The 27,890-nt window shown below is 29.4% G+C and overlaps 1 protein-coding gene and 2 non-coding genes across 4 annotated transcripts in view; 1 reads left to right on the top strand and 2 right to left on the bottom strand.

Moving 5' to 3' along the window:
- Positions 1-27,890, bottom strand: part of LOC119668310 (motile sperm domain-containing protein 2-like) — a 105,914-nt gene that overhangs the window by 30,109 nt on the left and 47,915 nt on the right. The window lies entirely within an intron of this gene.
- Trnaf-gaa lies at positions 21,394-21,466 on the top strand. The gene has a single exon. It is a non-coding gene; the product is annotated as a tRNA-Phe (tRNA).
- Trnaf-gaa lies at positions 22,355-22,427 on the bottom strand. Its single transcript has one exon. It is a non-coding gene; the product is annotated as a tRNA-Phe (tRNA).

The raw sequence follows: 27,890 nt of genomic DNA, 5'->3' as shown, positions 1-27,890 counted from the left end.
ATTAAAATTTCTTATTATAATTCTTAATATGTATTATATATTAGCAAATAAGTTATAAATATTGTAAAATAAATTCCGAAAAAAAAATAATAAAGAAATTAAAAAACAATTAAGTGGCTTGAAAATTATTATTCGAACGATTCAGGGTTACAGAGAAAAAAAATATTCTTGTAACGACTCTGGGATCCGGCGAGAAAAACCCCGGCTTGAGAAAAAAAAAAGGTTCTTTACACCATGTTCTAGAAAGTAGCATCCAAAGTTATGTGTAGTTGGTATAACGACAAATTGCTATGCTGCGCTTTATTTAATCTCATTATACCCTGGTAGTAGGTATATTATATTTTTGCAAAACATTCAAAGAATTTCACCCTATTTCTTTTAACAAATCACAAAATATTGTTTATGGAGAGGGCTTCTGCTCCTCTAAAAATTAGCATCACGAATTGCACATTGTTAGGATACTGACAAAGCAGGTATGAAGAGTTTTCTTTATGCTCATCTATTTAGTCCTGGTGGTGTAGTGTGTTTATACTTAACTCTAACCGAATTTAAACCTATATTATAAACAACAAACTGTTCTTCACGGACTGGCCATATGTCAATATATGTTTTTAATCTACTACAATTACGCAAATTTTCTCTTGGTGTACTGGTGAAAGTAAATTATTTTATTTTTATGGTACACCAAATAAATGAATTTGAATTGATAAATTAATAAAAATAAATTTAACATTATAACGATATTTTTATTTTAAAAGTATGTATTTGTTTCTACGGTCCCTCAATCTGTACAGTGATTTGTATTGGCCCACCAATCCTGTTTTAGAACATGCTAACCGATTGTCAAAATTGCAGTTGTAGCACTGATATACTTCCGAGGTATCTTAATAATATCGCCGAACCTTGCCCAATGTAACAGCATTCAACTTGTATACAGATATTAGCATCTACTACTTTTATTATTTAATTGCTCTGTAAAAAATCATTTTAGTTACATGTAGTTAGCGGTACACTGCGAATAGTCTGATGTTTTAAATTTTTTTTATTTTATTACTAAAACATACTGTCTAGCAATTGGTTATAATATTTTAAGATATTGTTCAAAAAACATCATAGATATTATTTCAACTAAAATAAAGATCTTTAAAGCAACTTGTTTAATTTCCATTTGGGTGTTCAGTTAGATATTCTCATTAAAAGAACTTTAAAGTTCTTCCTATACTTGGATATACAGGAGTGTTTTATTTAGAAATTGGCATAATTATCTTTTATGTATTGGCTTTCCAGCTTTTATAGCAACTAATAAGTATCCCCGATATACTTAAACTTTAATTGATATATAATGTTAAAAATATAACCTCTTTCAAGCTTATATTATCTTATAGTATGTAAAGACAGAATATCTTCAATTAAAGGTGTGTGAATACTTGTGATGTTATCTTAGGTAGAAAGATTATTTAGCATAATATTAAGTACATAATGTTTAGAAAATTCTAAGCACTATTAAGACTATAGTCCATAGTCGAAATGTTGGTAAAAATAAAATATAATATTTAAAATAGTTTAAAAAGTTGTATTTGATTTGAACAATTGACCAGTAAGCCCGTTTCAAAAATATGAAATAATAACTAAAAAATTAAAATATGGATTAGATTGTGAAATAAACCTTTCAGTATAGTTTTTTAGTTTAAATCTTTATCTTTAGTTTGGGCTTCTTCTATTTTTTTGCTCTGAAATGCAAGCATTACTTAATGTCTATTTTCTTTAGAAATGCATCTACTTGTAAAACATTGAACAAATTCTATTCAATACGAAGTCATTTCTAAATTGTTTTAAATGGTTCGCATTTCGCATTGCTCTATCGCATTTGAACTAAAATCTCCTTAAACTCAGCAATGATTTTTATACAACTTAGAACATAAAAACATATAAGAAACGCAGGAAAATAGTAAAAACAAAACGAAGCGATGCAAGTATATCCTTAATATTTAAAGAAACTGTGTATATAAAGTGTCTAGCATTTACCCTAAAGAGGAGAACTTTAATGTAAACATACTGAAATATAATATAAAACGTTATATACATTTTTTTCAATAAAAATGTACATACTATATTTTTATTTTTATGACTATATAATTTGCACTGGTATTATACAGAAAAATATATATTTTTCTTTTTATAGAAAATAAGCCAGCTACGGCAAGGCAATAGTAGCACAAACAAGGGTGCATAATGCTACATAATGTCGGGCATCAATGTAGGTATAGCATTTCAAAAGCTTAGTGCCCACCCCTCCTTTGGCTGCAGAAAACATGAGAACGAATATTTTATTTACAAAACAAGGCTAAACATATGCCGCACGTGCCAGGCAACAGAAAAAATCAGGAACCGTTTAAAGCGTTCCTCTGGTCTACGCTGGCCACTTGCGCCATCATCCTGCGAACCTATTCGTAATTCATATACTTATGTGTATGCGTGTATGTTATGAATAGCATACAATATCAAAATTTCATTACTGTATGTGTATATGCCTAGTGTATGGCTGTGTATGAGTGTGGAAAAATGGAGGAGAGTGTTACAAAAATATAAATATTTTTTAAATACATTTAATGTGTAAATACAACAGAATACAATAACGACTATATTCATTACGTACACAAGCGAACATATACATATGTACAAGTGAATTAAACACATATGTAGCCATAATACCCATGATTTAAAACAAACACTCGTAAAATGGCACACATGCCGTATGAGTAACGTTCGCCTGTGAGTGCAAAGGGCATGAAAGCACTTTCAGAAGGACAAGGATGTTGTTCACATCCTGCTAATGTTGGTTACAATATATTGTATTACAGTCAATTTGTTCCATTGCAATTTATATCACCATAATTTGCTGTTATTAAAATGTTTACATTTTCTGCTTGTCATGATATTTAAATCGCTTTTGTGTAATATTGGCAACAACTTTAAAGTGCTCAACTCAATTCTGCTCACCTGTTAACATATCCTTTAAATTCAACTTTTAACCACAAAAGAACAAAAATGAAGTAAGCTAAGAAATCCTTTTACCTTTTACCTTTTATTTTTCACTTTTAACTTTTTTATTATATTGTATTTTATTGTATATTATGTATATTATGGCGATTATTTCTCTTACTTAGTGCAGTTATTATTAAGTAACTGTCTGTACTGAGTATCTTTTGATCCTCTTGATTCAATTTATCTTAAGTGTACTTATGCACAACTTCAAAGTAACTTTAAATGAGTTTGTAATCTTCAAAGCTTCAGCAATGTTCCAGTGCCAGGCTGGCAGATTCGTTGTGTAGGGTGACAAAATTGACTGGAATGCTGCTCATGAACGAAACAATTTCGGTAGAATTTGTTTTATTTTGTTTTGTTTTCATGCTTGTTAATGTTGCTGTTTTGTGACAACCTTATTGGCCTTTTTACAATAAATAATATACAGGGTAAGCCAACAGAACAATGCTTAAAAGCCTTTAAATGAAACTTATGAAGAAATATTTTTACAACCAGCATTCAAAATAGAATTTATAATTAAAAAAAAACATAGGTTTTAAAAAGAAATAAAATATACAAAATAAAAATTTTTTAAATAAAATACAAAAAAGTTTAAAGAAATAATAGACTTTCAGTTAACGAAAATATTTAACACAAATAATAAAAAAATTAATGAATTAAATGGATTAATGGATAAATGAAAATTACACGCTCTTATTAGTAGCTTATTTATAAGTTAGATATAGAAAGATTTTTGATAAAAGTGACAAATTTAATTATTTGCACAATACGATGTACTTTATTATTTATTTTATATATGTTATAATGGTTTCGGATTACTTAAGTATCTTTCAAGAACTTTTTGTAGTTCTATTTGCATGTTACAATGGTTCCTGATCACATCAGTGTCTTCTAAACACTTTTCGTATTTACTTTATTTATGTTACAATGGTTACTGTTCGTTTCACCATCTTCAAGGCACATATTACAATAGATTACAATTCTGATCATTTCAGCATTTTCAAGGCACTTCCATTATTTACCATATATATTTTACTATGATTCCTGATCTTTTTAGCGCCTTTCAGCTACAAATTGATAGCTTGTAGAAAACGAAAAATATTCTAAATTACTTACTAATTACTAAATAATTTATACTATCAGAGCCGATTAAAATTTCTTAAATTTAGTTGAAGTTATAACTGAATATTGTTTTTGACTATTACTCAATACTAGATGTTTAGAGTCACAAAAATATCGCTGATAACAGCAAAGTAGATTTGGGTGCCTAAGAATAACATTCAATATATCCAAAAAAATTATAAGTAAACTGCTAGCTAGCAGCATACAGACTGTTGTATAAATCTTTTTGTATTGAACTATATCACACCTGCTGGAAAGACTTCACGATATAAAAAAATATCTGATTATATTCTAACATATCTATATATACATGGGACTCTCTTTAAAACGAAAAATCTACCCGTAAAATTATTAATACACTTTCAGTACAGTGGATAAGCTGACTGGTCTTTGACGGTTAAAAGAACACGCATTGAGATTATATATATTACTAATGATTCTTGCCATCATAGATATGAAGAAACGAGGAAAGTGCTCCTGCTTATCACCATTCAGAGCATATGCAATATAGACTAATAATGCTATAGACTGAATTTACAAAGGATCTTACTCATCTATAAAACTTCATCAAGAAGCTCTTCAAGTCAAAATAATAAGTTTGAGTTCATCTCTGCAGCTTAGAAACACAAATCTGTTATTATATTTATGTTATAATATTTATTTATCTAACATACGTATAATATATTTTTTTTATGCATGTATTATTGCATATATTATACAATTTAGATTAAACTAGCATAAATAAATTTATCTAAATAATTTTAAAATATTTTCGCTAAAGGGTTGGGTTGTGTTCTTTTAGATGAATTTTTAATATTAAATAAACATCTATGTTAATTATAATATATTTAATTAATTTTAAACAATATTTGATACATTAAAATATATACTTAAGAACTTATGACATTGACCTGACTTCTGAAAATATTCTGGTTTCTTATATATTCTTCTGTTTTCTTAATAAAAAATAAAAATGCTTTATAAATTATACCGACACTTTTTTACGCAACCAAAGAACTCAAACATTTCACACAAATATTTGAATTGAAGCACCCCTTATTTTATCCCAAACAAAACAAATATAAACAAATAATTGTATCAGCTGTTACAACGGGTGTACACACCTAAAAGTATGCTTTGTTTGTATTAAAGTAAACTACCCCCAAGATGTTCAAACATTCTATCAAGCCGCATACATGCAAATTCTACTCAAACCAAAAAAAAAAAATAAAACAATCTATTTAAGAAGAAAAAATCTATGAATGGTAGGAAAGAAAACGATGCTGTTAAAACGTAAAAGTATGCAACGCAATCCAAAAAAGACCCTCGACATATGCTTTGCACTTCTTGCACTCATACGTGGCTATCTTAGAAAAGAATTTCGGTATACATGCACACTCCAAGCCAATATTCTAATGCCATACACTACCAACCGAGATTGCTGGTCGCCTGGTATTTTCTAATTTTGAAATTCTTTGCACATTCTATCTAAGCAAAAATATTTTCTAATGCTATGGAATGTGGTTCATTCAAACACATTTTCTAATGCTCTCAGTAAGTATATATTTTAAACATACATATAATGTATACATACTTACTTATGATAATAATTATTGCCATCATGGTTGGTTACATATGATTTCAACTTCTGCTACTTTCACCTGGTTATGGGGGAGCATAAATATTTATCGCCAAAATATGTTAAAAACTTTTATGGAGTTGGTGAGCACCTTTTCGTAGGAGTGCCTGTAGGAATAATTTTAAATAAAGCATAGGAAACCCCCATTATTTGTTGCGCTTTAGGGGTTATGTACGCCTGCTACGCACAGGTAAAACTTGAAATCTTTATCAATATTTATATTACCTTTGCAAATGGGTTTTTCACCTTTTTAGGTATTAAATATCCAGGTGTAAATATCACAATGATTATAACTTAAGGAAAACCAAGAATTTACTTTACATATAACGTACAATTTATCCTTAAAAGTAACTTACTCCGTTACACAGGTACAATAGGTATAATTTCATTATATATAGAAGAAGTTTCTGCAACCCTGCATTGCTCCCTTAATACTCCGCAATATACAATACAAATAAAATATATTTATATTGTATTCCCCATTGTTTCAGCTGCGCTTTGCACGCAGTGTCGTACTTTTATTTTACTTGGCGCTCATAATATCGTATTTTTCATAAATTACAACGTGGCAAACAGAAATATCAGCAAGTGTACACTTTATAAAAGTGAGATATTATTTTAGTTATTTATTTATAATTATTTTACAGAGTTAAACAGACTTCAAGTGATGTATAAAATTTCAAGTCCCTGCGCCACAGTGGAACAATTCAATAAATTGCGAGCGGCATAAAATAATCTTCTGTATCTCAAAATAAAAATTATTTTATTTTTAAAATATACAACAAATGCAAATACAACAAAAATTTGTCATTTTCTTGCGAAAATACCAACAAAACTGTTCATATAAAATAAAAATTCTGTACAAAAATGTTCCACACTGTGAAAATTAGTACAACATTTTACTTATATTGATGAAACTATCGAAAATAGTGTTTCAAAACTAACAATATTTCCGTATCCAGCTATTAGGCGCCCAGTATTCGAGAGAGGCTATGAAAACTATCACTAAGAATACCGAATAGTTATTCACGTCACGTTCAAGTCGCTACATCTACCCCACATATGTGTATATATTAATAAAAGTAAAAGTAAACTCAACGCATAAACTACACATATGTCTGCTACTTATACTAGAATGCGCACCCCGTCCATATGTGGATACACAACAAAACTACCCCAATCATTACCACACACTCTGATAACACAATACTCTCATACAATAGTGTACGTAGCACATGAGTAGCCAACTGCTAGGAACTACCCCCAAACTTTCACTTTCTTCTTACACATTACAGCCAAGTTACGGCGTTTACTTGGGGTTTTACTTGGTTTCGCATTTGCTGCGTGTAAAAGTAGTGAAAGTTACCCTCGCTGTGCGAAACAGTTGGGAGCATAGAATTCATAGAAAGGGGCACCCAATGCTAAAAAATAACTCTTTTTACATTTTATTATATTATACAAAAGACGATGGTTAAATACTGGTATATCTAACATTTTTTCAACAAACACTTTTTGAATACACTTAGCTTTAACCAAATTACTACGAGTATCTGAGTATCTGTATTGAATAACTTAAATAACTTTTAGCGGGTAGAATTTATATGGGCTATTTAAAAAGTAGTGTGATAACTACAGCTACATGTCATATTTTTATTTGAATTTAAATTTAATTGACTAACGAGCTAATTTTAATAGATTATTGAAAGTGGACTTTATTTTTATTATTATTTTTAAAAAAAATTATATTAGACAAAGTAAATCAGACATATGTGTAATTAAGGCCTTAAAGCGTAAAATTTAAAAACGTTTGCTTTACTTCACAGCAAATTAACAAAAATCAAGTACGGCTTTGTGTCAGTTGTCTAATGAACGCTGACTCTGAGCTTCGAATTTGGCAGGGCACAAGTTCGATTCTTGGTACCTGCAGCCTCAAAAAATTATTTGCGAACAATTAAATACAAGACTTATTTCGAAGACCACTGATAATGGGCATTACATATTATTTTATTTAAATTTTAGATAACATGATATTCCACATGAAATACTTTTTTTGCAAACATTTAATTGACATAGCAATTTTTAACAGTTTTACTTTAAAACTTGTCTTGTCCCAAAACTTGTTTTTATTAAATCAAATTTTTTATGATTAAATTGATATATAAAATACTAACAGATAGGCGATTGCTGAACAGGAAAAAATCCCTTGTTACACCATGATTTTTATAAAATTATTTAAGAAAATAATAAAAAAAATTAATAATAAATTTTTTAAAAATGATATTGCATTGCTTTTTATGTATCTGCCTGATAAGTGAAAAGTGTGACTAAGATAAGAGCAACGTGGAACATATCACAAAGCTGCCGAGTACCTGGAGTTAGTTATGGAATTGGTTATTAATGAGTCAAAAAAATGATGAATTTTGAAAACTATAGAATACAGTAAGTAGAATATGTTATAAATAATCTTTAATTTGATTTGGAAACTAGATCTTTCATGTTATAGAAAACTGTAAGACTCATAATAATTATACCTATTGAATTCGATCAAAACACTATTTTTATTCCCAAACAGTATAGCACAACTAAGATTAACAATGCATATTAAAACTTTCAAATCTTTACAGAAAGGTTATTATGGGAAATATCCTATTAAGTATTGAAGACCAAAAACATATCTCTACATTAATATTTCAAATCAGAAAAAGCATAATAAAACAAAACATTATTTACTACATTAACACTTATGGATTAATTGCTAGCCTGTAGGTATGCTCTCATGTAAAAATATCAGGATCTCAAACTGGTGATATGTTATGCAGAATCTATCCGTTAGCTATTGGTAAAAACCTCGCTAATACAAATATCTTTGAATCCATCAATCCAGATATTATAAACACAACAGTATAATCAAAAATCTTTTGTATACGAATACCAAAAAATTAGTACACAGCCATCAATTATATGTGGATAGATACTGAATGATGTGATAATGTTGCTGATAATGAATTTTCTGTATGGTTTTTGTTTCAATTGGAATCAATGATTGTCTCAGTAGCTTCCCTTTTTTGGGGACAGCAGATGAGATATTCTCAAGGTAAAGGTACTTCCGAAGTTTCAGTCGCCTCCTGAGCTCCTATTATTCTAATATTATTCGGTTTTGATTTTATCTCATTCTGAATTTAAATTTATAATTCAAAATTTAAAAAATGTTACTTTATTTTGAATTCTATAATATCACTAATTTATGGAATATCTCTCTTAAATGTCTTGAAATTTTCGAGAATTCATACCTAACCTAACCTTAAAGGGTTTCTGACTCTTAACTTAATCAGTAGAATCTTATTGGACTAATATATGTGGAACTTTTGTAGAGAGAAGTTTGCTAACATATGTAAGCTAACATCTATATATACTGTAACTAACCTACTATATTTTACATGTATATATATCTACTATATGCAAACATATCTAGTTCAAGTAGATATGGAATAATTTGTAATTGATGGCAGAAGTAAGCATATACTATATCTAATTAGTTAATATAACTAGCTGATTGATTTTAAATGACATTTCTTAGTGACATCTACGATTTCAAGTAAAAAATTTTAATTTCAGTTCTAAAAAAAATTTAATTTTAAGCTGACCATTTTATATATACAATATATTCTGTTACTTATAATAATTACAAATATTTAAAACGCATCATCATCCAATATGGTGTATACGAAATAATATACGAAGGTTCTTCATATTGGAGTATAAACTTTCATAAATTTGAAGCATGCAACAAAGTAATATGTTTCATGTGAGTAAATTTCCAAATATTTGAAGTAGTAGAAAAATACCGAAGTCAGGCAAACAGCAAATGGCACAGGATAACAAGTGTTTCTAAACAGATATTCGGAAATTCCAAACATTTCACAAATTCCACACATTCCATGCATTCCGCACATACCAAGCATTCCAAAACAAGCATTCTGAACATACCAATTCTACCAAATAACCAAAATATGTAGTTAGCAAAATTTCACTCCAATAAATTCAATTGGTCCACCAAAACCACTGAAAATCATTTCCATACCTCTCATTTAACCCTTTTCTAACAACCCTGTGGTAAAAAGGCACCTATGCTATTATTAACAAAATGTTGGCAAAGAAGAAAAAGTCAACTTATAAAACAGTTTTTTTCACAGGACAACAGAATTTCGTGTGGTGTGGCAACTTTTTTCCGATTTTTGTCTTCTGACGTAAAACCTGCCAATAGCGGGGTTCGTGGCTAGAAGAATTTCGCTTTGTGCCGCAAGTGAATTTACGTAAAATGGGAAATGAAAAAAAAAATGGTGAAAGAAAATGATATGAAAAAAGAAGAATAAAATTTGCTTTGTTTTTTTTTTGTTTTGTTTTACTTTTATTCGTGCTCGGAACTAACGTACAGTGTGGAAATGTGTTAGCTAGTGTTTCTGTCTCGATTCTTCTTTGTTGTTTTTGCTATGTAAAAGTGGATGAGAGTACCAATAACCGCACTACACAACGGAAACGAATTTAAATAATTCACTTCCGGTATTGCCTGCTTATTTCGTTGTTTGCCTGGTATTGGAAAATGTGTTAGTTCCGCATACGAATACCATTGGAATTCCTTTGCAAAGATGCGCAAATATAGTTGAAGTATTTCAGAGATATCTTTGGGTGCAGATAAAAGTATTTATAGATTTTTTACAACATTTTTGAATGTACATTTTACGAGCGACATGAATTCCGGTTTTACATTTCTATAAAATTAACTTACTAGCATTGCTTTGCACCTTGTAGAATAGCACGAATATTGGTTTTTTATAGATTTGTTATGTCTTTAACAATTATCTAAGTTTTTTTCTATACTAAGTCAATTTAATTGTAAGGGCACATTTTTTGCAATCAATTTGATTTTTTACAAATAAAATTGATTTGTAAGCTTTATGTTTACGCCACCAGATGTCCCTAGAGATAAGGCTCCCCCTAAGTTTCGCTGTTTTCATAACAGCAGCACAGCAATTGCAACAACCAAATAATACTTTGGGGTTGTATTATTTCGAAAGTTTTGCTATTGGAGCGCATGTGGTTTTGACATTTATTATGGAGCAAAAATGGTAAAACATTTTAAAATAATTACTTTTTTCTAAAAGAGAAAAATTTTTTTCTATGGTATAGTATGTGTTTTTTTATTTTTATTTTTTTTTTCATATCTCAAGAGATTTTTAAATTTGAAAAGTATTAATTTTACGTTTACCATCTCTAAGGCATAAGTAAAATTCCCCAACATGGCGTCTACAAAATGGCGTCTTAAAGAGTCAACTTAAGGCTTTACTTAACCAGGTGAACATAAACGATAACTGATGGTAAAATTATTAGAAAATTATTATTACAACAACGGATGTAAAGTTTTTATGAAAATTTATTTTAATTTCCAAGTACAGATGTCATGAAAAACATACGAGTACGTATAGAAGATACATATGCAAATTTATTGTGGCAGTACTAATTTGAAGTAAGTAGAAAAAATTTCTACAGAGTTTATTTAGCAGGACAACATATTCATATGTTGGTAGATAAAAGTTTCTGGCAATGTTTTTTGGACCAATAAAAGGTAAAAGACCAAAATTTTATTATTTGCTTTAACATGGTAATGATTTTTGGAGCACCTTTGGCTTTATGCTTGTAAGCCATTTTAGGACTGCTTTTAACAGATGTTAATGTGAGGTTTTGACACATCATTAAAATGTCAAGTCATCAATCTTTTTGTGATTTTTAACAGGATCACAGCAAAATTTGAAGTTATTTTGTAATGTGATTGTAACAGTAACGAAGCCTAAATTTTGGAACTTCCTTTTGGGACAAAAAGGACACTATTGTTGGTTAAGTGTTGCTTTATCTTGTTGAACATGTGGGGACATGTACATTTGCGGCTTACATGTCTATACGTAGCTAAAAATTGAACTTTTTCACTTTTTTTAGTGCGCTATAACTAAGTAATAGGAAATCATGTGTTGGCAAATTTATTGCTTTAAAGAAATTAACATCTATACAGTCTTGAAGTAAGAAAAAACTTAATAAAATAGGAATTAGAGTTTGATAGTGAAATAATGTCGCTATACATTTCTATATATACTGAGATAAATATTACAAATTTATATATATGTATATATAACAAAAAGAAATGCTTATGTTAAATAAAAATTTTGCTAGTAATAGTAAATATCTTTAAGTCAAATTGTATATTGTATAAGAAATTTGTGACACTTTACATTACATTACAGCCATTTAGCTTTACAGTCACAATAATAAAAATCAAATAATTTGAGATAATGTTAGAAAATTTCCATTTTCGTCACAGTTCGTCAGGAAAGCAGCAAACTATGGCAAGCAAACCATTCTAATACTAAACATTTTTTTTGCGCATGCTTAGTTCCACCTTATAATTCCCACCCATCAACGACCCATACCCCACACATTTATTTCTCTAATATATTTTGCATATATTATACACACTGCACGTACTGCATATACCCTTAAAATATGTAGAATTATTTAGCTTTCAGTATAAAATATAAAGAATTTGAAATACTTTTTACACTTTACTACCATTGCTTGTTGCCTGTTAAAAAGATATTCGAATAGAAGTTTTAGGAAAATGCTCTCGGTTAAAATTGCCCCTAACAGCATTTAAATATGACTTAGTGCAGGGTTTTTAGAAATTTAGATTTCTTTATTATCTTAAATATTTTTATAGCCCAAAGCTTTTTTCCCCAAAATACTCATACGTACACGTATAAGCAAATAGAATTAACGCAGGCTTTTTTCAAGTTGCTGTCAGAAAGTCTTGGTCATAAATTTTAGATTTTAAATGAGAAAACAGTCAACTCACAGACGTCGTTTTTCACCAGGCGCACAGCATATTTGTAGCAGATGATAACCAACAGAATATTTAAAAGTTAAAATTTTATTAATAAAAATGTGATGAATTTTATAAAGTTGGTTTCATAAGGCCACAACGACTTGGAAACACTCTATAATATTTAATATTTTATGTGCTATAACATTTTTATACGTATGCTATATTCTGGATCTTATGTCATATAACTCTTATATATTACACGACTATACTATATTGTACATATATGACAAGCCTTTTTACCTGGGATACTATGATATATGTTATACCTATGATATACCGTAAGTCTATTATATATTTTATATTTTATTTTATATTTTTTATGTTATATGATATACTGTATATCGTATATCTATGATCGGAAGAACTATGATAAATACCTATATCTTATAAGCTTTTATATATTATGAAATGTTGATGCGACTCTTATATTCTGCATCTTATGTGATATAATAGTTATATATCATATGCTAATAATATGCGATTTATCATATATCTATGTTAGGAAGTACTATAATAAATACCTATGATATAACATATAGCTATTATATATCTTATAAGCTCTTATATATTATAAAATATTCATGCGACTCTTATATTCTGCTTTTTATGTGATATAACAGTTATATATCATATGCCTATGATATGCTATTTATCATACGTCTATGGTAGGAAGTACTATGATAAATACCTATGATATAACATATAGCTATGATATATCTTATAAGTTTTTATATGTTATAAAATGTTCATGCGGCTCTTATATTCTGCTTCTTATGTGATATAATAGTTATATATCATATGCCTATGATATGCAATTTATCATATATCTATGGTAGGAAGTACTATGATAAATACCTATGATATAACATATAGCTATGATATGTCTTATAAGTTTTTATATGTTATGAAATGTTCATGCGATTCCTATATTCTGCATCTTATATTACATAACTGTTATATGTATCATTTATCTATGATCGGGATCAACTATTATATGTACCTACAATATACCATATACCTATGATAATTTATCACAAATTGATTTTGTCATTTTCTTTTTCATACTATTATTGTTTATATATATATATATTAAAAAATTATTTTAATTATAATTAAAAATTATTAATCTATTTCAAACTTCAACTATTTTAAATTTAAAGCTTCATTTTATATAATCATAGGTATATATAATTTAATATTACATGTCAATGTTAACGTAGCGAACATATACACTATTGTAGAAGAGCAATAGAATACTCTTTATGACTTGTATATATGCTAAATTAAACAGATTAGCATACATTAAAATTTCTTCAAATGTAACCGACAGTCAATTTAAAACTAAATGATTCTTAATGTTCACTGCCAAGTGTTTATTTTAATAGACCTTTGAATATAATAGTTTATTTGATTCTATAGGATTTCATTGGTCCAAAGTACCAATGACACATTGTTAACAAATTATTAAATGAATTGCGAGGTGATTATAACGAATCTATTGACAAGATTGCAATTGCTTATTGCAGGAAGAATATCTTACCCCTCTATAGGGTTAAATATAGAAAATTAGTGATGCCAGACTATTGCTGATTACTACTCAGCGAGTATTCATTACTTACTAGAGCATCTAAAATACTTGTGTTAATAATTGTGTTACTTACATCTTATCGAGTGCTGGAAGGCGGTATCGAAACACTAGAATTACCAAATTCTGTTCACTATTAGGCAATTCTAACGCTCAACCTAAACTGTAGCTTATAAGAACTTTTGTATTATCTAAAGTATATAGGAATTTCATGAATATAAACATTTAACAGACTGATTCAATAAAAACCATAGGGTATCAACAATGAAAAGTTTGTTTAAAAAGTAGGGAAAAAAAATAAATGGACATGCGCAGTTCAAGTTTGCAAACAGGGGCTACGAACTGTAGTTAGTAATACCCCAATGACAATTTTTTTTGAATTTTGTTTTTACAAAGTTGATGTATTTTCACATTTTCTGTCCTCATATTATTCTCACATGCAGTATGCATAAAAATTTACTCTCACCCACAACTTTCTATTTGCCTTTGAGCACCTAGTACAGTTGCGGAATTGATAAGAATTTTTATACGAGTCCTGCGGAAAAATTCGCCACGTGCTTACGCTAAAGGATATGCAATAAGTGCTTTATCTGTAGGCGGTTACTTTGTGGTTCTTTCAAATCACGAAACCATATGAATGCATATTGAAAAACTAAAAGGCCACAAAAAACAAAAAAAAAATCCAGTATCCGGGATGAATATACGTTAAAAGATAAAAAATTCTAAAGCGAAATATAACGCGTATAAATGCAAAAAATGCGTGGGCGTTAAAAACTTACTCAGAAAAAGAAATTTTGTAGATTTTGTTAGTAGGCAAACAGAAATTGCAGCAAGTGAATTGCAAAAAAGGATAATCCGCTGTCAGTCATGGAAAAAAATTCACATAAGCTTCACCCTTCAGTGTTCACCATAAAAAGCAAGCATCCACAATTTTTATCTATGCAAATATAGCACTCACACCGAGCCAGTAAAAAAGAAATCGGACATGTTATCCTTTTTGCACTCACAAGCAAGGAAAATAACAAAAAAAAATAAACGGAAAACGAAACTTTTTCCAACAACACACAAGCACACCAATTTCCATGCATTCTGATGGTACCATTCTGTATCATTTTCCACAATTTTCATCGGCGTGAGGTACACGCCGTAGTATCAGCGCTCTACTACGGTCTCTATAGCAGTGGGCCGCAATGCGCAATATTTTCGTTGGCTGTACTTTCTGCCGCCAATTTACGAACTCTAATGTCCTTGCCCTTGTGCCTTTGGTAATTGTTTTTAGTTGTTCTTTTTATCTTTTTACCTTCGTGCTTTTACTATGTCTGCGTATTACAATCATTTGGTTTAGTTGATGCTGTGTCTGGGCAACATAGTTGCTCTATCTGCTGTCTCCCTAATACCTTTTACAGAAATATTGTACCACAAAATTCCATTTACATGAGAATGTTACATGATTGGTTAAATATTGCTAATGTCCTTAGTAATATTTCTTAGCATATGTAACCTGAAATGCGTTACAGCACTCTTAGTTGGAAAAATGTTCAAAAAATGTTCATCAATTAGATTTTATTTGTATCTACAGCAACTTTTTCAAATGTTTTGGTTCTTAACTAGGTTAGGTTTCAAAAAATTAGGTTACATGCCCCTTATAGAGGTCACATGAAAAACGTTTAAGGTCTTTTTTGGTGTCATTTGGAAGGGCATCGTATTCTGAATACGTATAAGTATACAAAAGAGTGACCCAGTTCATGAATTCAAGAAATTTTTGTGTATCTGTAAATTTACAAATATTATGAAAGAAAATAAATGAAATTATATTTTATGTACTCAAGCATAGTAATTTTACATGAATAATAAATGTAAATGACACATTTATTACGAAAAATTCTATCAATTATATTCCTTGAGACAAAATATACAGAAATTAATTATAAAGAAATCATTTGAGTTTGGTTAAATATAATAATATTTTAATAATAGTATTTTGTTCATAATTTATATTATCTTTAAAGTGGTAATAATTTATAAATAACATCATCTACGTGACCATGAGTCTGGATAGAAGGACGAGCCTGCTAATGCTATAATCATACTTTCATATAAGTAATTTTAATAGATGCATTGGATTCTAAATTTAAAATTATTTGTTTACCTTCTGCTCAAAAAGTATTCGGATTTTGTAAATAAAACAACCCAATCTTCCACACACTTTTCGTAGGCCCGTGCAGGTATGACTTTTAGTTCCTTCAGCGAATTCTCTTTTACCGATTTAATCGACTCAAAACTCTTACCACGAAGGGGCAATTTGAATTTAGGGAACAGGAAAATATAAGTAGTTCTATGGCAATTTACAATAAATGGTTAAATGGCACATTTGAATTAAAAAAGAGAAGTAAGTCTGTAAACATCATGTTCTTTTAAAGTATCTACTGGCAAAATTAATGTTGCCTCAGTTCCGCAAATAATATCAATTTTCTTACCGTAGTAATATTTGGTTAATGGTTAATTCGCGTATTAGTGACTAGATACCTTCTAGCCATTCATCCATCGGCATATGCTGTTTCGCCTTGGATATGGGATTTGTGTTGAGTTTTCTCTCCTAGCCCGACTGTATTAGCCACACCCTCAGCAGAGACATGAACTTACTGACAGGTGTGTTACCGAATGCCACCACGTGGAGGTTATAGTCGCACTTTCATTAGCCTAGCAGTTAAGGCTCAAAGGTAATAATACCACTGTGTGATTCCCCCTACATAGGCTAATGACTCCCCCCAGTAGTAATATTTAGTCAGAGTTATTAATAAAACAAACATATTATTGTGCAGATGTGTTACATTAACATTATGAGCGTTTAAAGAAAGGTAGGGAGGAAGAGATATTACCACATCAGGAACTTAATATATCAATAAACTTTTTGAAAAGAACATTAAGTATTATGGACATTTCTTCTATTAATGCATAATTAATATGTAAGACATACATATTTGACCGCGCATAGAAGGAACCCATTTATCACAGTAGTATAATACCGCTGTCCCTCTTATATCCCATTCTGTTGCTCCCATGTTTACGAAAGCATTCAAATATTTTTCCGTCTTTTAAGCTACTCGCCATTTTGACTTACTGCTATTGCCAAGCGGTTAATGAGTCATACCCAAATGACAAGGATTTCAATACTTCTGATCGGTAAATGTTGGTAGTACCTAATGTCTATAGTACTTTATAAACGTAAGTAATTCCATATTGAGTTCTGTGTAATATTGAACAGAATAATGAGTTATAAAAAGTTCTGCATCATATAGAGCACAGTTTGTATTTCTTTTATTAGTCTAACTTTGAAGCTTTACTTTCGTCTCTATCTATAATATCTCATTCGAACACTATTTCGTGGTTTCGTTGAAATAAAACAGCCGTAGTTATAATTTTAATACGTTTTTTTCATTTCAAATTGCGATTTATAAAAAAATTGTGGAGTGAAGAATAAAAAAAAACCATATAATAGCCATATAGCCATAAAATATCTTTAAAATATGCCTTGTTAAAAAAATCCATCCACATAATAAAAATGAAAAGGAAACTGCTGCTTGTTAATAAAAAACTCATGCATATGCGCAAAAAATAAGAAATGAGGCACCCTCACAACTGTCGGGCAGACTGGCTAGTTCTGCCATGCAAATTGTAAAAAAAAACATTCTGAGGTAAGCACAACAAAAAATACTTCCGCGATAACATCAACAGAAGTTGAACTGAATATTGGCACCCCTAAGCCTTGACAATATAATCCGGTGGCGCACATTGAAAACAACACAACAAACAAAAGGATCCTTTCACTTTCTGGTATTTTCTTTCAATGCTCAAAATATTCTTCAGACCACATTTTTTAAACGAAACCTCTTCAACTGCTGTTGCTGGCACTGCACAAGATGCTGCAATTTGAGTGTATCTCAAAAAATGAAATCGAAAAGATAAAAAACTCTGAATCACAAAAAAAGAAGAATATAATCACTTTCATTCATTCTGAAACGCGAAAGCAGCAGTGGAAATCGTAGATTCTTTTTTATTTGAAACGATTTTGTTGCGAGAGGCGCAACTTCATTCATTCACCAAGGAAAGTGGACTAAATTGCTTGGCACTGGGTTTTTTATGCAAAGAAATCAGTTTTTTTTGTACAATTTTTTTAAGGATTAATCCTGGCTCGTGGTCTGAGGTTTGTGGCAGCAGTTTTTTCTTTAATTTTTTATATTTTTTTATCACTCTTAGCACGAGCTACATTTTCCAATAGAAAAAAAATATATAAATGCTTAGGAAACCACAAAAAAATTCAAACTTCTGTTTTGGTTTTTGTACGCAGAATTTTAAAAGGATATTTGATATTCGGGTGCTTGCGAGTATATTTGAATTAATGTATAATATATAATATATAAAATTTTTTTAGTGTAATAATAGTCAAGTAGCAGCTTGAGGTTATTGAAGGTGAAGGTGATTTTTTATTATAGTTTTTTCTTTCAAGTTTTTATATCTTTTAAAAATTTTTTTTTATATATAACTAATAGAAGTTTGCTATGTATGTAGGCGTGCTTAAAAGCCATGACAGCTGTTATAGTTGTTATTTTTTTGTTCTTTAATGCAAAAGTGAAAATAAAATAATAAAATATATGTAAATTTGCAGACACACCTTTAGAGAAAGAAAATTATATTCCTCATCCTTCTGCCTATAAATATTTCAATACAAATGCTTAATTTAGCCATCGATCAGTGCTTAGTCCATTCAGTCCATTTGATACATTGTCAATTTTAATCCTGTTTAGGCCACTAACAATACCTGAAGAACCAAACACACTGCGTCTTTTCCTTACACCTCACAAAAAAAGTGGCAACAAACACATTGCGATACCGCAACTAATAGACCAGGAAGAGGAAATTAAGGTTAAGCCTACTCAATGCAAACCAAAGTAAACTATTCAGTACGCTCAGTTGACAGACTGAGTATAATGCGAACAAAGTAAAGCGGTCAATATTTGAAAGGACTTTAGCTGAAAAATGGCCAAATCTCAATCAATGTCCAAGACATAAAGGACGAATTCACAAAGAAAATGCAAATCGCATTATTAACGCAGTTGTTGACACATTTTGATGAATTTATAGAAAGTGTTTCTAATAGACGTGCCCACAATTTTAATCCTGCTCAAGGTGCTCGCAGTAAAAATCAATTTATTCGATCAATTCATGAAATGCCTGTACAAATGCGTAGTGCAATTGCTAATATAATTCATATGTGAAGTCGGTAATTGTTCATATATACCAAAATTTACAATATAAAAATTAAGCCATTGCATTAGTCACAATGCAATGGCCAGTATATTTGTTGTTTTATTTCTTATTGCAGTTAGAGTATTTATTGCAGGTAGAGAATGTATTGCAAAGGTGCATCTCGTATCACACACCTTTGTAGGACTTGAAATCAATTGCAAGCAAATACAATTGATGTCAGACTTTAAACAAAGATTTTCGGACTTCAACTGAACTTCTATACATTTGATTTTTCTCAAATCTTTATTATTAAAAAAAATATTAAAATTGTATCTTAATTTACACATATGATTGACAACATACACGTATGGTTTCTATAGACCTTTCAGCACGTGGCGAGCACATTTATTGTTATGGCATTAAAAGATAAACTTCAAAAAAGACTCTTAAATATTATTCTAAAACACAATAGAATTTTTTTGTAAAGGCATAGACCATTCAATTGGCATTACCAAAGTATCTTTTTAATTATATACATATCAGTCAATGTACAAATAACTACACGCTCATCAGTCAATAAAAAGGTAATGAATGTTGCCTTTGAGTCTTCATTTATACTTTCCAGTGAAAAAATAGTAAGTATAATACTGGCTTATACGATATATAGTAAAAGGATATTGTTTATTGTTATTACTCGGACTTATTGTTGGAGATACATTCATATACATACATGCTGAAAAGAAATACAAAAGTTCTCCATCTATTAGAATAATATCAACATTGACACAATTAATTATTAAATTAAATTTAATTTTTTTTATGATTTCATTCCAATATAGACACAGCAAGTAAAATTGTTAATAAAAACTTTCATAGTAATAGTAAGAAAACTTCAGAAAAATATGCGAACAAAAAAGTCAAGTACGGCTTTAGATCAGTTGGTTAAGGTGCGCTGATTTTGAGCTTCACATTTGGCAGGACCCGAGTTCGATTCCTGATACTTACAGTCTCAAAAACAATTATTTACGAATAATTAAATACAAGAATTATTTCCAAGACCACTGATGCTGGGTATTTGGCAATACTCGAAACAGCTGTATGATCAGCCAAATATTCAATTAATTAAAATAATATAAAAAATAAATTTTTTGTTGTTGTATTTCACTACTGTTCGAAAAGACCTCTTTATTAAATTTATATTGTAATTTAACGCCAGATATAACTGTAGTAACTATTTTACTTAATAGAACCTAATATATTTTGTTATAAAGATTTCACAAAATAGTATATCGCAACAAAAAAATTATTTTTATTATTTATTAATTAATAGAATTTTTGACTTTTGCCAAATACCCATCATCAGTAGGCTTGGAAATATTTCTTACACGAGTATTCAGTTATTCATAAATAATTATTTGAGACTGGAAGTAGTAATAGTTGAACTCCTACTCTGTCAACTTTGAAGCTCAATATCAGTGTGCATAAGCCAACTGACCCAAAGCCGTACTTGACTTGTACGTTCGAAGTTTACTATGATATAATTAACTTGTGGTGTTATAGTATAAGAACCAAATCATAAACCAGCTGTAGAATAATTGAATTAATTAATTTTATACATCTCTTTTTCAACCAAATTTTAAACTGGATCAACTACCTATTTCACAATTTTCAATATTATAAAATTAATAAAATACTAGTTTAAAACTTTAGATAATGTTAGATCATGTTTTACTTATATAAAATATAAATTATCACCGAATACAGTATTGTACGATTTTTAAATATATTTTTGATATATTATTTAAAATCATTCCGTTGATCTAAGCCGAAATAGCTCAGTTGGGAGAGCGTTAGACTGAAGATCTAAAGGTCCCCGGTTCAATCCCGGGTTTCGGCACATAGTCCTTTGACTTTTTACTTAACTTAGTTTTAATAATTTAATTTAATTTAATTATAATTCTTACATTGTTTAAATTCCACTTTCTATAAATAGTACATACTTCACATTTAGTATTTATAAAGTATTATTGTTCATTGATATAGTATAATGAATATATATATTATTATCTTGTAGCTGTTTTGAGTTTGTGCTCTTAAACACTTATACTCTTTTTTAACTCGAGATATTTTCAAAACCCCTCTTTACACCTTGACTGGATTACTGTTTATCACTTCATCAGACTAAGCAATAATTGACCTCAGATCTGTATACCTTCTCGAGGAGCCTGTAACCATTTTGAGATTTGATAACGCGGTGTTAGTAAGTCTGTCAGTTTTCGTTGTTTTTATGATAATGTTATAAATTACATTAGCAAAAATGGAATTTATGCATATATCGTTAATACAAATTTTTTAAATATAGTTACACTTCTTGAAATATTGCGTTTCTTGTGTATTATTTGTTTCTAATATTTTAATAAATCTGATGTTTCCACAAATAGTTTGGATTTTTTGATTTAGCCTAGTTCAACTCAATTCTCACTTTATTTATATTTTGCCTTCAATAAATACTTCATCCATAATCCATAATCCTCTTTAATTTTAATATGTTACATTAAATATATAATTATCTAAAAATCCGAAATTTTAGACTTTCTTATTATTTCGAATAAATACTATATAAAAGTTATATGAACAAAATATATCTCATTTTTAACTCCGTCAATATATAGTTGAATGCTATATATTCAAAATATTTTTTTGTTTTTATGTTCCAAACAACATTCACTTATCAAAAAAAAAAACAAGAAAAATATAATTCACAAATTACAAAAAAAAATTTCTTTGCCGAAACCCGGGATTGAACCGGGGACCTTTAGATCTTCAGTCTAACGCTCTCCCAACTGAGCTATTTCGGCTCCCATAAATTCAAGAATGGAATCTATAAAACAAAACTCACATAATTTTTAATCTTATCTACATTTATTTTGAAACATTAAATTAGAAGCTATTTGCAAATTATGAGAATAATATATTAAATCCTAATATGCAGTACTTTTAATAGTTGTTAACATGTCTATATATTCAAAAACTATGACATCTTAAAATTTATAAATAACCATTGTCAATTATATTTAATTTTAAAAAGTTTTAAATATTAGAATATGTCCTATTTAATACACTCAAACCAAGCAGTGATATTTGTATATATTTAGAATGTTTGATTTTGGACATAATGACGTTTCATCATCATTAAACGATAAAAACCGAATGGGTAAATGTACCAAATAATTCTAGTAGCTCCAGATCTTAACATAGAAAATAAAAATTCTTTTGATTGCCTAAATTATATCTGAGATATTATTTAATGCACATGAATCAGTAGCAAAAAAATAAACAGTGTGATAATTATATGCATAATATATGATAAATAAAAAATATTTACTTAAGTAACTAATTCAGGCATTGAATATTATATATGTAAGCAAGATCAAAAATTTGATTCAGTATCAAGAAAAATATAATATATTGTTGAAAACTAAATTTAATATGAATCAAGTTTATTTTAAATCTTTCATTACAAAGTACAAAGTTCTTCTTTGTTCCTAGTTTTAGTATTTTTGACAAATAAAATTAAATTAAGCACAATGTATTATCTACGAAATGTATATTTATCTACATTCATACGCACGTATACATACATCCATCACAAATGATATCAAAATAAATCGCCTCAACATTGAAAAAGCGAATAAACCATATACTGGCTGGGAAAATGAGAAAAACAGAAATAGTAAATTAAAACTACTGCTAAAGTCGTTTTCTATAGAAAAATCGCAAAGCATTTCCAACATATCCAAAAATTTTTTTATAAGACTTACAATTAATTTGTAATGTTTAAAATTGTTGTGGAAAGTCCATTTCATGTAGTAATATGAGTTACCTCAGTCACATAGTCAAAAGGCGGAGAAAGAAATAGATCTCCGCTTTAGAATGTTAACTAAGACTAATGAGCACACCAAACAATCTTTTCCTTGTATATTTCCCCTTGACACAATCCTGACTATATTACTTGCTGCGTCCTATAAATTAAGGTGCATAAAATAGAGAAATATATTAAAAATAAATATAAAACTTATTTTAAAACATTGTATAATTATATTATACAGGGTTATCTATTTTGTCGATCTCAAAATAAAATTTAAATAAAATACACTTATGACTGAGAACTCAACCAAGTAAGTACTGTTTGCAATAATGTGTTGTTCCAAACTTGTCATTGTATGTAAAACTTAACACAAAAAACCTTCAAATGTCCTCGGTATACTCTTCTCCTTCTTTCAAGTTAATTAATTTTTTGGCTCATTCCTACTTATAGCTTGGCATTAATATGACGGATGATCGTTTTCAAAGCGTCGAAAGTTTGAGAATTATCTGCACAAACACAATTCTTTCAGTGACCTCCACAAAAAAGACCTTCACACCATTTCTTGGTCGCCAAACGTAAAATTTTCCGGACATCACCCAAACGTGAAATTGTTATGGAAATTATCTGCGCAAAAGAACCAAAGTAGGCCGAGCTTGCAACTTTGTCTACAACATCTAAATCGTCAATTTGTACGCAAAAACAAATTAGTAAGAAAGTATCTATGGCTATTAAAATTTAAATTTGACATACTTTCATCATTTTCAAAAAAAAAAAAAGTGAAACTATCAAAAAAATTCATATCAAATTCCATATGGTGACTTTTTGTAGTTACAATGGATATTTGGATTTTGACAGTTCCAGAGAAGACAAATTAGTTAAATATAACCTCTTACACTGAAGAAAATTTGCTGCGATAAATTATTGTAAATATTTGTAAAAAGTTTTCACAGTTCACAGTAGTACATTCATTGTTAAATGATTTGGATTGTAATATGATAAACTTTAAAGTAAATACATAATGCCTAAGTAGACATTTCTGCTTGAGAAATGTTACTAAAACAGTGCTGCCTAATAAGAACCAATAAGTGGATAACCCTTTATAACAGAACACAGTTTCATAAATGATGGGAAAAATAATTCCAGCCATTTTACTGTAGATATATAAATTGTTATATATAATCTGAATATAGAGGTTTTTCGAGTGAACTACAATAGTAAACTACAACAATAAAAATTAATTTTATATTATTTTGATTAATTGAATCTTTCGCTCAGCATACAGCTATTTCGTTTCGAGTATTGTTAAATAACCATCATCAGTTGTCTTGGAAATAATTCTTGTATTTAATTATACGTAAATAATTTTTTGAGACTGTAAGTACCAGGAATCGCACTCGTGTCCAGTTTGAAGCTTAGAGTCAGCGTTCCTTAATCAACTGACTCAAAGCCGTCCTAGACTTTTATATTCGCACATTTTTCTGAAGTTTTGTTAATTTATTGTGAAAATTTTATAAAATTTAAAAAAAAAAATTTTCCAAAAAATTTTATTGATTGTATTTGTATATAAATTACATATGCTAATTGAAAACTTATTAAAATATATACAAGAAGTCCTACGAAAATGTTTCTGGCTAATTTTATTTATTTGATTTAAAGACTTAACACCAAATAGAATATAAAACAAGAAAACTTATTCAATTATAAGTTTTTAAAAATAAAATTTTTTATTAATATTAATTTAATTATCAATTTTTTTGTAATGTTAATTTTTTTTTTGATACATATCACTAATAACAAAGAGATGAACCAAAGAGCTTTGAAACAAATTTGACAAACTTTGGACAATTTGAGGAATTTGCCTATTTAAAAATAGCACAATAAATTATTAGATTAATAAATTATTAGAGTTATTAAAACAATGTATAGGATCGATACCTCCCTCTGAGTTTTATTGCACCCACTTAAACAATTTATATTTCAAACTTATAAATAATGTCTGTTCCGCAACAGTGACAGAGGACGATACAGTGACAGCAAAAAGCAACAACTATAGTGCAACATACACCTTTTCTTTACAATAACGACAACAATAACAACAGCAGCAGTTACACCAACAAAGACTCCGTAGTTCTTGTTGCTGTAACATCAAACAGACCAAAAAAAAGTCAACTATACTAAGATGCGATAATGCATGCTTTAGTACTTTCTAACAGGCTAAACTTAAACAACAACAACAAGAACAATAAGAAACAAAATGCAAACAGCAATAAAACCTGATCGTTGTAAAACGAGCGCGATGTACACTGAAGCACAACAGTAATGCTGCTGCTGCTGCTGCTGCTGCTGTTACTGCTATTGCTGCTGCTGCTCATTGCTGATAATGCTTCTTTTGCTGGTGCTTTTCGGTCATTGCCCCGCTGTGACGTCACCGGTTCAATGGCAAATTGTGACCCAGATTGTCTGAGCTGCACGACTCCACATTTCCTATATACCCTCACAAAATCAACTAAGTCTCTTCTTCCTCATTCAACAGCAACAACACTCGTACCAATGCGCAATAAAAAGTTTACGATGCTTAAAATAGCTCGGCTCAGAGTGTTCATTTGTATTTTGTATACAAAGAGAAAATCTAGAACTTGTTTAAAGAGAGCTAAAACCAATTACAACAACAACAACCACAATAAACACTTTAATAACATTTATTTACCCATAATAAACATTAAAATGTTAATAATGTGAAGTGTTCATATAACAATTAAGAGTATTAAAATTTTATTTTGCCGGTATTTTTTATGGGCTCTTCAAAGCAAAACGAATCAAAGTAGTTAAAAGAGTGTAGGAGTTTATAGCTAAAAGCAAAACGGAAGCGAACAATTTATTAGAATAGTAGGAAATTAAAAAAAAAAAAATAATTTTCTAAAAAAAATACGAAATTTATAAGAGAGCAATAGATAAATTAATTTTAGGTATATGCTAAATAATAACTGATAAAAAAAGATTAAAACTTTAGAATGTAAATCAAATTAATAAAAATATTGATTTGTTTAATAAAAATGTATTTGTTTTGATATAAATAATTAATTAATTAATTCTCTTTACCTCTAATATCCTTTGAAATTCTAATGATAACAACATTCCTCGGCTTACAGTAACTTCGCACTGTTATGTTTGATAATGACAATGTTAATTGATGCAGTCGCTTGGAATAATTTTATTTGTTTATTGTTAATATCAGTAATAAAACAAAAACAATGTTGCAAACCAGTTTTCAGTTTACAGCACTGTGACCAGTGTGCGTTGCTGTTAAATTGAAATGGAGCGATGCATTATCTGCAGAGCATAAATGGCATACGCAGTGATACGCCTTGGCTAACATAGATTTTAATCGTTCGACATAAACATCTTGATGCACTGCGCTTCCATGCTGATTTTATGTACACTGATTCTAGCTTTTATGCAAAATATATACTATTAAATCTTAAAGATATGTCTCTCCATGATTTAGATACGCCCTTTTGCCTCAGGCTCTCGTACATTGTAAACATAATTTTTTACATATTAGGTTTTTATCTCTTATAAATAAATTAATATTATTGTTTGGCACGCATTAATTATACTATGTACAATATACATATTTAAATATATTTATTTTGCAAGTTCTCAACTTTAGATACAATAATTAAGTCTGGGAGTGGTAAAAATAATAGAAATTGTTCATACGAAATTGCAAATTTTCTCAACGTTTTATTTTTTGTTTAAAATTGAATTTTATTAAACCGATAGAAATTTTCGGGCAATTCAATAATATTTAATTTTTCAAATTCATTTCTAGTTTTCGTTATAACTACTTCGTGTGTTAAGTAATGGTTATCTCCAGCCTTCACCGTGAATTAATGACTGCCTTCACAGGGAAGTAATAGTTGCCTCAAGCGTGAACTATTGGATACCTCCCACATGAACTAATAGTTATTTCCTGCGTGAACTAATAATTGCACCCAGAATGAACTAATAGTTGCCTCCAGCGTGAGGCACCCTATCTTTACCGCCATCCCCCCCTCCCCCCTCCTTTCCATCTACCATCTTATACTTCCACCCACTATTTGGCGTTGCAAAGTATGCAATAGAGCAACAACTGCAATGGCAAGTACCACGTTAGACCTTAGTCTGAATTAAGATCATGATTGGATTATAAATCTTATAAACATTTGCTGCCAACTACCGCCCTTAATGCCTTATCAGACCCACTTACATCCGCAAAGCACAAGCGTAGTCATCGTAATTGTCGGTATTTTCCCTCTTACAATCCTATAGTTTAACCGCAAAGGCCTAAGAAGGAAACTATCTGAAACTGCAGCATACGTGATTTGCAATAAAATCGCCACATCAATACGATAAGAGACGAAACTGTTGCCTAACTCCCCTCTGTTTCTCTTCTCTACTCACACCCCACCTC

Source organism: Teleopsis dalmanni, chromosome 1 (assembly GCF_002237135.1).
Source record: "Teleopsis dalmanni isolate 2A chromosome 1, ASM223713v2, whole genome shotgun sequence".
Taxonomy (NCBI): Eukaryota; Metazoa; Arthropoda; class Insecta; order Diptera; family Diopsidae; genus Teleopsis; species Teleopsis dalmanni.
Note: the sequence above shows the minus strand (reverse complement) of the source record. Positions and strands in the feature narration are given on the sequence as shown.